Below are 16,567 nucleotides of genomic sequence, written 5' to 3' on the forward strand. Positions count from 1 at the left end.
ATGATTTTAAGCTTCCTAGCCTTTGTATGTATGTGAATGATGAAATGATTGGATGTGTTAGTGGAAGAATGTATATGTGTGTGAAATTGAGATATGTGAAAAATGTTTGAGATGATTTGGCCATGTATGAGAATATAAAAGTGAAAATGTGATTTTGGCCTAAAGTGTATAATAGGCAGTTTACAAGCCAAATGTGTGTATGTGTGATATATTGTGCATGTGTGGGGTCAATTAGGTGTGTGTTATCCATTTAGATGTGGTCAAGGCCCAAAAAGTGGCTAAAATGGTCAAGGCCCATTTAGCAGAAAATGGTCAAAATGCACTTTAGTGTCTAATTTTTGATAGAAATATCAAATTGAGTTAAAAAGTGTCATAAGTTAGATTTCAAAACAAGCTTCATATGGGCACTTGAACCATTCCAATCGAATATCGTATGTTGAAATGGCACATATCTAAATTTCATATTAGAAACTACCATTTGATAGCAAATTTAGGTGTGTACGCTGCGATGCATGTGGCACGAGCTACAGTGCACGGTGCAAGATTTCAACTTGTTTTTCCAGGTTTGCACATGTTTCCTTAATCTTCCATGCACAAAGACAAAATGCTTCCACTATGTATGTATTGGTGTATGGGGTTTTATAACCTGAGTGATTTATAAAATAATTTCTAAAAATCTTTTATTAGGATCCCAAGATTTTCAACATTTACAACTTAAATGATTTAGAAGTGATTAGATTGATTGTAATGGAGCATATGATAATGTCAGTAAGGGCATTATAAATGTTAGATAGATTTAAACTTAAAACTAATTAAGCTATTAAACCTAGTTTTAAAATGAATTATGTAACATCCTAAAATTTCAAACCTGGAAAAGTGGATTAATTAAGGATAAATTAGTTAAAAAATATGATTAATTTATTTAATTATGTTTTTGGGTGGCTAATTGGATTTTTGAGTCATATTTGGCTCTAAATTGAGATAGGATGAAAGTCGGATCAAGTTGAGAGGCATTGAAGGGAGCTGCTCACTGCGTCGTGAGTCGCGGCTTGCATGGTGTGCGCTGCGGCGCACAGCACAGCAGGAAACTTAAATTTTTAGGAATCATCAAAAATTGACAAATTTTAGGGTAGAAAACCTAGAGCACGAAGGGGACAACTTTAGGCACTGCTAGGGCATCAATTTGAAAGGATTTTGAAGATGATTTGAGTCTTCAAACTCTTGAATAAGTTTCCTACCCTTTTCCTCTACCTTTTCATCTCATTTTCCATGAGATTTAGAAGAGTGAGAATTTGGTCTGATTAGATTAAGCCATGAGTCAATGTTTTGAAGGTTTCTATTAACTCTAAAGGTTTAATTTATATTTATTGATCTTAGATATGTGGTAATAGGAAGCTATTTTCTTGTTTGGTGAATTTTGGATCAAGCCCCAACTTGACTATAGGGTGTTGAAGTGTGATAAGTTGAGATATTGAGTTTTATGTTGTAATAGAGTTAGAAAGAGACTTAAAGGGATGGTGTGAACAAATTCTAATCTTAACAAGCCTCTTTGTTGAGAATATGAGTGAGAAGTGGGAGAATTGGGAGGTTATTGCTAGTTAATAGTGCTTGTGTTAATTGAAAATTAACATATAGTACTTGTTGTTATAGATAGTGGTGTGGGAAGACTTACCTTGTCACAGGAAGAAATTTAGTACCACGGGTAACCCTTTTAGCAACAAAAGGATTGAGGTAACTAGATAATTTACATTGTTTATTACCTTGTATAAGTTATTCTCAAGTTGCTTTTCTATGATTTGTTGAGTATATATGTATAAATTCTTTAAAGGTTAACTATTTTAGAAAATGAGTGGAGTATTGGTTTACGAAATTCTATATTTTTGAAGTAAATGGTAAGATTTTTTTATATTAATTTGGAAAGTTGTTTATGCATGGTCAAATAGAGATATGTAGTGAAATGTGGCATATTAGACAGTGGGAGGTCACCCTAGTAGAGATAGTGAAGTTTAAGTCCATATGGCATTGCTGGTACCTAGAGATGCCAAGTGCAGCACTTACTCTCCTTAGTGCCCGAAAATAGGTACGATGTTGGAGACTTACTCTCCTTAGTACCTAAAAAGGTGCGGAGTTGGAGACTATGCTCCTTAGCATCCATAGGATGCGGTGTTGGAGTAACGACACCCTAATTACTTGTAATAGGGGGAAACAATAGTCCAGAAGTGGTTTAGGACACCTTGGCCGGGTAGTCCTACCATGGATGGTGAGCTTGGAGACTATACATGTAGTTTGGTTCTGTGAAATAGCCTACAAGTTCAGTCAGGAGTATTGGAGGACTAAATGGTTAGGGATCATACATGCAATTTGTGCTGATCTTATATGATGTGATTATGTCACTTATTTTAATGCTTGTTTATAACTTGGCTTGTTAATCAATAATGTAGATTATCTTAATTACTAAGATTTTTATCTCACCCCGTGGTTACCATTTTATAGGTTCTACAGTTGAGACTGAGTAAGGGAAGGAATTAGGTAAGGATTTGTAGATTTGCTACATCGAATAGTAATGCCCGATTTTGGTTTGAGTGGTGTACATAAACTTGTTATATGATATTATATGTTGCCAACTAGGAATACATATCATTTGATTAGTTGCACTTGTTTCATACTATGTTTTTTTATATTTTAGCCCAATATGGTATGTGAGGTGAATATGTAAAAATTTTTGTGGTGATAGGCTAAAATACTAATGCAAGTGCAAGGAATGTTTTATCTAAGTGGTGATAATGTATTGGTAGTGTATTATGTGGTAATAGAGGCCAAATAGTGCTTGTAGTGTTAATTGTGTATTTTGGCCATATTGGGTGAAATGGCCATTGAGTGGTCAAATTTTATGTTTGGTATATTTTTGTGTGTTTGATTGGTCACTTAAGTGTATTTTGGTCCATTGGACTTGTTTCAAGCCTCACAATGGGTTAATAGTATAAGTTATGAGTTTTGGGTGCTTAGATGGTTGAAATTTTCTTTGAAAAACTGACTTTTGCATATGAGTGTCTAAAATTCTTATACGGTGTTGGATCATAATGAAACTTATACCTTTAGTTAGCTTATTGAATAAGATTCGTGTGGGCACTTGAATCACTCTAATCGGACATTGGATGTGAAAATGGCACACGTTCAAAGTTCGTCTAGAAAAGCTATTATGACAGCATTGCTGTCATGGATAGGTGCACCGCGGCGCATGGTACAGCAAGAAAATTTGGCATTTTATGCCACATGCTGTGGCACACGGACCGCGAGCCACGACGTATGGACTAAAACACTCAAAAATAACATTTTTGGCCCTATTTTACAGTGGTTTGCTTCCCAAAACTTTTCCATGCTTCCAATGCCTATTTAAAACATTAAGTTTGAGCTCAAACTATCAATTTAAAGGGTTTTTATGGGATTCCAAATATTCCTCAATCATTTTTAAAATATTATTAGTTTTAACCTTTATATATATAATGTGAGATTAGGAGCAAATCCTTGCTCCTAATTATGATTATTTGTTGTGATTGTGTGGTGAATTTTGATAATGTCAAGGTGGACATTACAAATTAAGTGGATGTATGAAAACTTATTAAAAGTGGGAACTCCTATGTGGAATTGGTCACCTATCCTTGTTTCATTATGACCTAGCTAGTTTGGTTTCTTTTCTCTTCTCTTTGGTTTTAGTGACTTAGTTATATTAATCAAGACTTAGCTAATACCTCGACCAACCCAATCCAAGATTATGATCTTATAGTGAGCCAAAGAAAAGCTAGCATTAAGCCTAACTAAAGTGTTACAAACATGAGTTAATTATGTCAAGCACATATGATAGAATTAACATGCTCAAGATTATGCTTCATGAAGATATTCACATGCATTCAAGTTGGAAAGATTATGACAAGCAAGAAAACATGTTAAAATCATCAAGCTAACTAAGATTGTGAATTAACTTAAAGAGGCCAAAATCTAGAGCTTAAAGTAACAAAACTCAAGTAGCAACAAACATCTCTCAATCATATGAATTATCACTTGAAATTATAAAATCAAAGAGTCATATGAATTTTTAATTCTAGAGAGAGAAAAGTAGAGAGAAGAAATTCAAATCCAACTAGAAAACAATACAAACTCAAGGTTTCCTCCTCTACATACTAGCTCCTTCAAGAATCTAGCCTTACATCTTCAAGCAATCTCCAAGTTAAAGCTCCAAAATTCTAGTTCTTTTTCCTATGAATTTCACCCAAATCAAATAAGGTTTGATCTTTATGAAAGCTATTAGGTTGTGTAAAGGAGGGAGAGAGGAAGAGAATGGTAGTGATTTAGTTAAATTTAGATGGTTAGATTGAGAGATATGGAGGAGAGAGAGTAGAAGTATAGAGAGAGAATTGAGAGAAAATGAAGAACATGAAGAAGAAAATCTGAAATTGTGCTTGCTTGATTTGAAAATATGATCCTAGCCTCATTCAAATCTGTTTGGATGAAATTGAGGGTGAATGACTTGCTAAACAAGTTGCCACAACACACATTACAAGTCATCAAGTCAAGTGAGGTTAAGGGTAGTCTAAGTTGCAAGTCACTTGGGTGATAATTCCAATACTTGCTCTTCTAATCCTATATGTGCATGGATATGATAAGCTCTTATGCTCCCTTAATTTCCTTGGAATTCACTCCAAATGAATCTCAAATTTAGATCTGAAATTTGCCTCCAAGCTTCTCAAACACATTGCAATTAACTTGAGCTTTGACAAGTCAACTTGATCCCTTGTGTGCATGTGCATTGAACCTTCTTGTGAGCCTCTTAAACTTTGTTAATGGTCTGAATTTACATGCCCAAGCTTCCTTCATGTGCTAATTGAGTTATGTCTTCATTTGTCACACTTATTCACCTAAATCACAATTAATTCAAATAATCAAATAACCATAGTATGACATTTATTTAAGTAGACTAGATAGGAAATATTTAATTCATCTAAGGTATTAAAATGACTAAGAAAAAATGAATATGAAATCCTCACAAAACTCAAGTGTAGATAAGCACACACTTGAACTAAAATTAAAGGCTAATTAGAAACCCTTAAGGAGGTAACCTTAAAATATTGTCTTTTCCTAATAAATCTCAACATAGGATGAATCAATAAAAAATAATTAGACCAATCATCTTAGCTCATCAAAAGATATAACTCTCAAGGTTAACCCTAATTTGGAAAAAGTGCATTTTATGACCAAATTACCCTTAATGCATGTATTTGAACACTTAGGCAAAATTGCACTAAGAATATGATATCAATGTATATAGAGACTCTTAACATATAAAAATGGCCCTAAAACTAATTCACACATAAAATTCCTAATTTTTCCTTGAATTCCTAACAAAGTGCAAAAATGACCAAAATACCCCTAATATGCATACTTTCTCATTAAGAGTTCAAAACCATAATTTAACACTAAGAATGCACATTTTAAGGTTTCTTATCATGAAATATGATCCTAAATACCTAAGAAAAGTGTGTAACAAATATGACTTATTAAAAACCCTCTCGAACATTCAACAAGAACATGTCTTTCAACTGAGCTTCCTAAATCTCTTTCCAAAACTCATTAGAAATTGTCATTGAGTTAATTACATTTAGGGTGTAATCTGATGTCTCAAGCTACACCTCTAGTAAAAACAATAACAACTAATGATCTTGAACCATCAACCCAGCCACATGTAATGATTTTTTACTCAAAGCATATGCTACCACATTGGCTTTCCCTGGATGGTACTTAAACTCAAATTTATAATCTATCAGGAATTCCATCCATTGTCTTTACTACATGTTAAGCTCTTTTTGACCATAAGATATTTCAAACTCTTATAATTACTGCACACATTAAACTCTACTCCATAAAGATATTGTCACTAAATCTTAAGAGCAAACATCACAGCTACTAACTCTAACTAATATGTTGAATAACTCTCCTCGTGAGGTCGCAATTGCCTATATGTATAAGCCACAACTCAGTCCTCTTGCATGAACATACATTCCACACCTTTCAAAGAAGTGTCTGTATAAACCTTATAAGGCAAATGTGGATCAAGAATATCAACACTGATGCTTAGGTTAGCTTTTCTTTAAGCTTTACAAAAGCAACTTCATACCAATCATCTCAAATAAAAGGCCAATCCTTCCTCGTTAATCGAGTCAAAGGAATAGCAATCTATAAAAATTCCTGAATAAACCTTCTATAATACCTAGCTAAACTTAGAAAAATTTACACCTTAGTTACTGAACTTTGCCATTCCCACTACACACTATTTCCACCTTGTGAAGATCTACTAAAATACCCTCAGCTGGCACCACATGTTTGAGGAATCTTACCTCTTGTAGCCAAAACTCACTTACTCAACTTAGCATACAAGTGATTGTCCCTCAGAATCCTTAGCACGGTCCTCAAATGCTTTGTGTGCTCTTCTTCATCCTTAGAATATATTAGTATGTTATCTTGGAACATGACAATAAACTGATCTAAGAAAGGACAGAATATATGGTTAATGTAGTCCATGAAAACTTTAGGATACCAATTGAACCTCATAAAAAAGTTCAGGGGTGAATTTGTACTTTAACCCAAAATATTATATATATATATATATATATATATTCTATTATGAAATTTTTGATTTATGCATGACTTGTTGATGTTTTGGAACCTTGTGTGAAGTGTTATTGATTTAAAGTATTATTTTATGCTTAAAACTCTTTTTACATGTATTTTTGAACCATTGTGGAATTGGATGCAAATTGTAATGTTATGTGATTATCCATAACGAGAAATATGAGTATGTTTGAAATGGCATGAGCATGATTATTGTGAAAGTGTAGAAGGTCACTCTAAAGCTATCAGCAGATATTTATATGAAATCCATATAGTACGTTGGCACCGTGGAGGCCCCAATGCACAGTTTTTTTCTTGTTTGAAAGTCCTAGTATTATTTGAGATATATTGGGCATATGATACCTCAAATATTTGAGGAAAGGGAGAATCTGTGGTCCTGGGCTGAGGTTGCTTCCCATGATTAGTATGCTTAGACCAGTCCAGTCACATGTTGGATAAGATGGCACCTAAGGTAGGTGAATTGAGTTATCCTTAATTTTTCTAGTAAATTAAGAAGAGAGGAAGATAGATACAAGAAGTTAACATAATTGATTGACTAAAACTTGGCCTACGTCTAGTCCTCAAGATCACACTTGAGATTTTCAACTAAACTCACAAGCTCAAGTGGATGCTTGCAACCATAGTACAACTCACAAGACTTGACTAGTTTTATATTAACAATCCAACCTTAGTACAACAAGCAAGTTGTTGCAATTCACTTGAAAAACTCCTTTTCAAGATTTTAGCTTATTTATAAAATAAAGATCTCTCAAAGATGAACCCTCTAGAAAGAGTAGATTGAGTATAAATGAAAGCTTAAGAACTTATGAGAGCTTTTTCACAACATTTATCAAGAATGATAAATGAATGAAAATAAGACTTTGATGCACAACTTTAAAAGCTTTTTAAGAATGTTCAAATGATGAATAGTTCACTCAAAAATCAAAATTCTTTTTCTAGACTTAAATTGTATCACATATATTGTTTTGCAGTTAATAAACTGTTGGAACAATGTAAGTAGCCATTGGTGACATTCCTTGCATGCAACCTGTAAGGTCTCCCTTACTAGCCCACATTAAACTCCAAAATCAAGATAATTAAAGGATTAACCCTCAAAGGATTACCAAATTTGAAAACTTATATAAGAAGACTTCTCAAACCATTTACAATAGAATCTAAAATTTAACATTTCAAATCTCAAACAATAAACTTAAAGTTTTCAAATTAGAGTTTGAAAGTAATGCAGAAGCTTGAAAAACAAAAGGGACTGAAAACAATGAGTTTTAAAACTAAAAACTGATATTTGTGTAAAAAATGACTCATGCGCTGTGGCTTATGACATACGTGTCGAGGCTCATCCTCTTTGTGCCATGTGCCATGGCGTGAGGCGCTATGTGACGTGATGCATTGCATGTAAATGACAGATCAGTGTTATCATTTGACAACACAGTAAGCAAACTTTCGATGCATCCTAAATCTCTGTTTAACATCTGATTGAGGTCGTTTCGGTGTCTACATGAAGCTTTCTCCCAACTCTAGCTAATGGAACTAGTTTCACACTCAAATTCTTTTTCTATAAAAAGTTAGACATTGAAACCTACTTTTATCACTTTTCACAAAAATCTCATAACTTTGGTGTCTTGAGACAACTAAAAGTGCCAAAAGCCTACACCAACCATCCGACCACACTCAATGGGCTCTAGCGGACTCCTACAATGCACCACACACAGTCAAAAACATATATATTATAAAATCACTGCTCAACCCTATTTTTCACAAAACACAAAGGGGGAGGAAAATATTGCATAAAATCATTATTCTCATTCCAAATCTTTTAAAATACACATGTTCCTACTTTCACAAGTATTTTGGCCTTACCCACGGGTTTACAACTAAAACTCACTAACTCAGGGCACAAAATACACAAGTTGTACATAAAATAATGCAAGTACTACAAAAATAATGTTGATTGATCCTAGTTGGCAAATACCATAACATATACACATGAAACGACAAAAAGGAGGCATATAGAGGATTACTCCACAATCTTATGCCTCCATATGTTTTTCTCAACTCAGATTTGATAAGCTAGGTCCTAAAAATATTAAGAATTAGGGAGTGAGTACAACCACTTAGTAATTAAGTTTCACCTAACCTATACAATTGCATATCAATTGTAAAAATAGATGCAATTAGGCAAATACGCACATATCACACATGAATACTTGGCCACGGTTCACAAAATTAACAACCATATGATCGGGCCCACAACACATAATATCATGTTATTTCACAAAGCACAATATAGTGTTGCAATAATAATAACCATGAGCCCTTAATACATGCCAGACCATAAAACTAACAACCATGTGGTCAGACTTATATGTATGATCATATACCAATCGTATACCCTCCTATTACCTCTGACACAAAACCGGTGCCTATCATGTGGCTACACCTTTCACGAACTAACTCATCCTTTTACTTGTGAGGAGTTACCGGGCTAGGGTGAACTCACTCACTTATGTAATTTAGTTTCCTCCAATACTAATAACCATAGGGTGTCGTACCCCTAATCTAACCTTCTCATAAACCAGTGGAGACTAGTTAGGTCTGAGTCCCTTGTAGAACAAGTAGGATAGTCTCGAATCAATCATGGAACAAAGGCTACCTCCTAATTCTAACAGTCGGTGCCAAGGCAAGTTCCTAATTTCAATAGTCACTGCCAATACCATGTGGATTTAAACCAATCTACTTCTTTCCCTAGGCAAACTTTCCTAATAATCATGCTATGCATAATATCACGTAATTATGCAACTCAATCACAATTCTTCTCATAACTTATTTCACTCTTCTCTCTCACTTAATCATTACACATTTTAGTAACACATTATTCTCCAATCATCATCATGCTTCACGCACAGACACACAAATGCATATATGAGTACATGAAGCATTTTTCATATTATCATGTCATCATCATGCCAAATTTGCATCAAGGGTTTAAAATGTAAAGCATGTCTCAAATCAATCTATTTTTAATAAATAATCAATTAATATTCATTATATAAAATTAGGTTTTCCCCGATTACCTCAAACTTTTAAAAGGTTAAAGATTTACCCCTCACACAAAACACTTCCAAAGCTTCTTTCAATCTTAAATGGTGCCAAAATCAAACCTCACTACATTTATACTATAAGGATATTATCATTGTCTCAATCTTGAGGACTTACCAACATATAATATTCACACACACTATTTTATCAACCTATAAATCACTACCCATTCATACCTAATGGGTTTATTAGGTTCCATTATGCACATTACCATTAATAACACTTCAAACCATCATTAATAGACATAAACCTCTCCCAACTACCACATTTATGTGGATTTTCGGATATTAAATGCTCTCATGAACTAACCACTTCCAAAATCATTAATGTGATGTTCCAATACCTTAAACAACTCCCATTATACTCATTTTAATCAATGAAATTAGACCCATAATCCTATGGGATGAAAATGGACTCTCTAACTCAAACCTTATCATAAATCTCCATAAATGAGGGAGAGAAAGGAAGAAGAAGGCTTAGATTACTTACTTTAGGTATTTGGGAGCTTCAATCTATCCTCAATATGATCCCATGATGTGCCCTAGTAGAGCCCCAGTCATGCTCTTTAGTTTTCTTTTCTCCTCCTCTTTGGTTTTCAGGCAAAATGTAAACTAATTTATCAAATTTTTAGCTGTGCACTGTGGTGCATGATGTCCTTCGTCATGGCCTATGGCACAGGGAGGCCCACCACATTCAAATCTTCCCCTATGTGCTGTGACGGATTGACTATGTGCCGCGACATGTGGCATAGAGAGCACTCTTTTATTCTTTCTTCCTCTTTCCTTACCTGGATAGCCCGCCTTCGATTCAGACCCACTTCTAAGGCTAAAATCACAACAATTATACCAAATTAGGCCCCTCTAGCCATAGACCTCATAAACTTACTAATCACACCTATTAGGTTAGCTAATCACAATTATATTTTTTTGGATATTACATAACTAGTGTGAAATGGAGCTAGGCAAGCTCTAGTCAAGCATATATGACAATTCAAGCATGAACACCAGGGCAACTCATGGTGTTTTGTAAGATAAGAAGATGCAAACCATTCTATGTGACAAAACAGTCATGTTACCTTTAGAAGACATATCTCATGTGAAACTAATGTGCATTCAAGGGAGGATTGCATGATGGAAAAGATTTAGAACAATAGATGACAAATCATGCAAATGTACAATATGAAACAAGCTTGAAATGGCTTAAGACTCACTTAGGCAAAATGTATTCAAGAAACTTAATGACAAAACATACGTGAACACTTTCACTTTCAGGTGTGAAATAACACTACATAAAATGCAAAGGAGACACAAGATGAAAATTTAAGAGTGCATACACAAGGGTAGCTTTGTGAATTGGAACATAAAAGCTTTATCAATGCATCACACAAGCACAAGTGACAAATCACACGTGGACCAATATTGATTCAGGTGTGAAATGTCAATAAGTGTGCCTAAAGTGAAATATCATTAATGGGACCATACCAAGTCATGTGTAAAACATCATCCAGTAAAAAGCTCAACTTCTATGATCCAATTCAAGCTAAAATGACATTACTCCTAAGCTTGAATTTGCTAAGACAAGTCCTAAGATGCACAAATAATACTTATGAGCCTAAGATGATACATTCATTTTATGGATGATAATATGTGATTAAGCTCTCATGATTTTCACATTGAATCTAAGAGAAAGAAATAACTTATCTTATAAATCTTCTTCTTCTCTTGATTCTTCATGCTTTTAAAGGTTTTGTCTCATCCATGATCTTTATGTATCTACACACATAGCATACACACCCTTTCTTTTGGTTTTGTAATCATCAAATTATATGGTTTAATATTCTCCCCCTTTTATGATGACAAAACCTTAAGATTAAGGTTCTTAGTTTTGTTCAATAAAGTACTCCCCCTTAATTAGGCATAGGAGTTTAAAAATTATAAATGTAAAATAACAAATTCAAAATTTAAACATTGAAAATACATGAATGAATAGAATAAAATATTTCATTGATAAATAGCAAGATACAATCAGTGTCAAAATAATTTATTAATGAGTATAGAAAACCTGTAATTGATTCCTCCAAAAACTAAGAAAATTCTCCCTATAGACTATTAAATCTTACTACAACTCCCCCTTAAGCCTACTATCTATAGTATTTCTCCCCCTTTGGCATCATCAAAAATATACAGGCCTTCCTAGGAGAGAGTGAACTCTAGACTAAAGATGGGCTTTTAGGAAGAGTTTGCTGTTAACTCCCAAAAGAGTACTAAGTTTCACACTATATAGATAATGGTCAACCTTAGTCAATTCTCTTGAGAAGGCTTACTATGATTAATTAAAGCTAACCAATGTGAATTAAACTACTTAAAGGGTTGATTGATTTTGATTTGATTTTCTGAAAATTAAAAAGAAAACTTTAAAACTAGATTAAAGTGTTTTTGGTGGTTTTTTATGGAATGGTAGGATCTTAAAGTTAGAGAAGTGAATGAGCCATTGGCTTAAAAATAAATTCAGTTGGCTTTAGATTACTTTACCCTCTTAGCCTAAAATGAAAAAAACTAGGAAGATTATCTCTAGCTTCTTAACCTTCCCAACAACCTCCTTAAGTCCTAGATTAAGGTCATTAGTTCAACTAATTAGGTTAGTTTTAAGCATTGACCAAGTGTGACATGAATTATGCATAAATGATTCAGCCCTTCCCAAAAAGCATGTAAAATCCTAAGATTATGGTGAGAAAATAAGAAATCCAGCATCAATCACTCAAGATTATGATGTAGAAAATGCAAGATGAGACACTAATGGAAATCTCAAGATTATGATAACATCTATTAATGTAAGGAAGTACCAAATACAAAAACATAATGAAATCACTAAGTTCTCAAAAATAAATACACATGAACTAAGATTATAGCTCAAATACATGATGAAGTAATCCAAAATTATGGCCTTAATTATAACATCAAGACATTAAAGAAAACTAGGGTAGAGTAATTATAAACTAAAGAGATGTTAAGTGTTGGGCCTCATCCTCTTCCTCCTCCTCTAAGATCCACAAGCTCCTTAGCCTTCAAAATCCATGGAATACCTCTTCTTCATGCCCTGGCTGAAATGAAACTCACCTACCATTGGAGATGAAAACCATGGATGGATGAATGGATGGAGACTAGGGTTGTGTGTGTTTGGTGTAATGTAGGTGATGGATAAAATTTATCAAGAGAGATAGAAGTGAAGAGATGAGAGAATGAGAGAAATGAGTAGATGAGTAAATGGAATTAGGTCTTAAATGAAATTCCTCTACTGTTTAATTAGTATGGATGATTGTGTGAGTAATGAGTGATGTGTGTGTGAATTGACCGAAATTAAGTATGTGGATCAAGCCTAGAATGAACTTAGACACAAGCAGGGTTTGGTTAAATTTAGAAAGCAAGAATATGAGCTGATTTCAAGGTAATTTTTTTGGCTATAAGTCTAATTTCCAAATCATAAAGTCAAGACAAGGAATAAGAAGAGAATAAGAGTTTCCTAATTGGGAGATTTGAGTGATATGGTGCCATATGCTTGTCATTTTTAATTTGAATTTGAATTTTATAGCTCCCTCTCCTCTTTTTGAAAGGCCTTGCAAGCCTAATCTAAGCCCAAAAGCCTTCCTTGCTTGCCTTTAGCCCAATTGACACAAGTATAAGTGCACTTGTTCAACTAAGTCATAAAATAACATTTGATTTAATCTAATAATATATGTATGAAAAAATAAATTATATTTTTTCACAAGGACTTAATTATTTAAATGGGAGAATATTTATAAAAAAAATTCAAGAGCAATGCTACGTAAGAAGCACAATTAAACACATGCACATGCAAAGCCTAAACTAGGTTAACCAAGTCAACAACCCTAAATGTGACTTCTATGCAATATCTCCTAAACCAAAATGAATTTTTAAAAACTAACTGGACCATGATGAATCTAGGCAAAAATGACATTTAATCCAATAAAAACCCAATTTTCCATAAAAAAGTACAAATTTGAACCAAAATACTCCTAATACACAAATTCACCCTTTAGGCAATTTTATCACTTTTAACACCAAGAATGCACATAGTTAATGAATATATCATGAAAAATAGGTTCTAAATATATGGATAAAGTGTGTGAATAATGTATCTAATCAGCTTTTGATATGGTGTGTTGCTCAACCCTCAAAATTAACTAGAACTAACCTAAATGTAGTACTAAGGCCAACCCTAAGTCTTCTCTCAAGGAGGAGCTTCTAACTCTTAATCAAGAAAAATTAGTGAATAGATTAACCATTTAATTTAATTTTTAACCTAATCAACTAATGAATTAAGGTATACACTAAACCTAAAAGTGTGTGATTAGCTTCCCTTACCAAGAAGGAACCCTAAGACATTATTAATAGAAGAATCCTATACCCTAATTGATTATGGCAGCTCACTCAAACTTCTCCCCCTTTGATGAAAAAGTAATTACTCAAGATAACTATCTCAAGCAACCTAGATTCACCAATTCAATCCCTAAGTGCTAATTACAAGCCCATTAAGTAACCTTACTAGCTTAGCCCTTTAAGTGTTTAATCAAATTTCACTCCCTAATGCCACAACCAAGAGATCACTCAAGCTCAAAACTATGAAACTTAAGCAATTCATCAAGCATTTACCAAACAATTACATGCTCATTCAATATAAGACATTCACCATTTGAAATCACATATTATAATGTAAATTCATCAAGTGGCTGAAATTTCCAACACCAAAAGGAGATGAAATTCAAGTTAACAATATTGTTTCAACAAAAAAATTTACAACCAACCATGAAACTAAAGTCAAATTAAACTACAACTAACTATAGTCATAGTATTCTAGTAAAATTGAAACAAGATGAGGAATAAGTTGATCTTAGCCAAATGAAGACAACAATTCTCCTCTTCCATCAACTCCTCCCTAGGATTTCATGGAGAATTTAGCTAGAAAACATCAAGAACACCTTGCTCTTCAAAGAACCCAACTTGGTCGTGTGATTCTCCTTGTCTATTAATGAATTAAAGCTTCAAATCTCCTTGCAACTGTGTAGGTTATGGTCAGCCAAGGGAGATGGGGAGAATGGTGGAAGAATTTTAGAAGTTTGATGATTGAATGTGAAGTTATGGGTGTTGGAAGAATGAAAAAAGTAGAGAGAAGGAGGAGAAAATGAAAAACAAGATGAACTAGAGAGAGAATAGAAGAGATAAGTGAATTGAAATGTTTAATCTAAATCATAAGGTGTGTGAGGCATGAATGAGGTTTGGCTTCAACTAAAAACTAATTAAAATAAAAGAAAACAAAATAAAAAGAAATTTTGGGGCCCTGTCATACTTGTTAGGTGGCACTAGCATATTGGCTTATAAATGATTCCAATATGTGTCAAATTAATCCCATAAATCATCCACATTTTAAGTTGATCTAATCCACCTAAACAATAAGAAGTCATGTCTAAATTCTTTAGCTTTGATCCTATGAGCTTTTGAATTCCTTTTCCCAATTAATGCACAAGTCATATGTCACTTATGTAATAAAAATCACATAATTCAATTAAATAACATGTAACATCATAAAATATAATTAAAGTTTAGAATTAAATTCATATTTAGAATAAAGAATTCATTAAAATAACCAAGTTTTTAGGTGCACAAAATCATATATAAATTTTCACATAAATGCAAACTGAAAACTAGGTCAAACTAGTACACTTGAGAAAGTATTGACTTTTTATTTAATTACTCAAATTAAAATGGATTTTGTAATATCCTGAATTTATAATCCTATGTTAATAACTGATCTAGGGTGAATTAGTGATCTAATATAGAGATTAGAGTTCTGAGTAGCGAAGTGATATTTTGACTTATTGGGATGTTATATGAACATATATGAGTAGAAGAATGGGGTCTTGAAGTAGAGCGCGTGACCAGAGTGAGGATTGTCCTCAATGTGCCACGTGCCATGGTGGGTGACAGATACATCGCGATCCATGGAGCATAAATTAGATTAATAGGGACATGTCTAGCTTGAAAAATAGAAGGGAGAAGTGTGTGAAGAGAGGTCTGGTGTGGAGAAAAGCTAAGGCTATGCTAGGGAAAGCTAAATCAGGAGCAAGGATGGTGTTTCTGACTTGTTACTTATCGAGTAAGTCACGTACTACCTTAACCTCCAAATCTACCCTATTTTTCCTTAGTTTTAATCAATGAGAAAGTGAATTTAGGAGTTTTAAGGAGTTGATTTCTTACCTAATAGTAATAAAAGGGTTCTCTAGAGTTAAACTAGTGTGTTGTAACTGGTTTAGGTCGAAATGATAAAGTTTTGAAGCGTTAGGCAAGAATTGCCCTAATCTAGAGAGAGAGTAGTGAGAGAAAAATTGATAGAAAATGTTAAAGCTTGAAATGAGGGGTGATCAATGGTAAGGTGCATAATCAAGTGTGAAATGTGGATTTGATAGCAATTACGTGTTTAATTATGATAATTGGCACTTTGGCCAATAGAGGAATTGACTCTGAATGCCAATTCTATGTAGAATCTAGTGTGATGCACAAATTATGAGAAAGGAGCTTGAATAGGGTTGAAGTTACACAAGTAACCCTTTCTAACGATTAAAACGGATTGAGGTAACCATATAATTTATTATATTTATTAACTATCATAACTGTGAAGAAGTAAATGTCAAATGTTAAATGGTGAATTTATGAGTTTTATTGTAAATTTTGCATTGCAAAATGAATTTGATAAGTTATTGATTTCAATGGAT

This window comes from Prosopis cineraria, unplaced genomic scaffold (assembly GCF_029017545.1).
Source record: "Prosopis cineraria cultivar Desert tree isolate PC_DT_omini unplaced genomic scaffold, ASM2901754v1 PC1, whole genome shotgun sequence".
Classification (NCBI taxonomy): Eukaryota; Viridiplantae; Streptophyta; class Magnoliopsida; order Fabales; family Fabaceae; genus Prosopis; species Prosopis cineraria.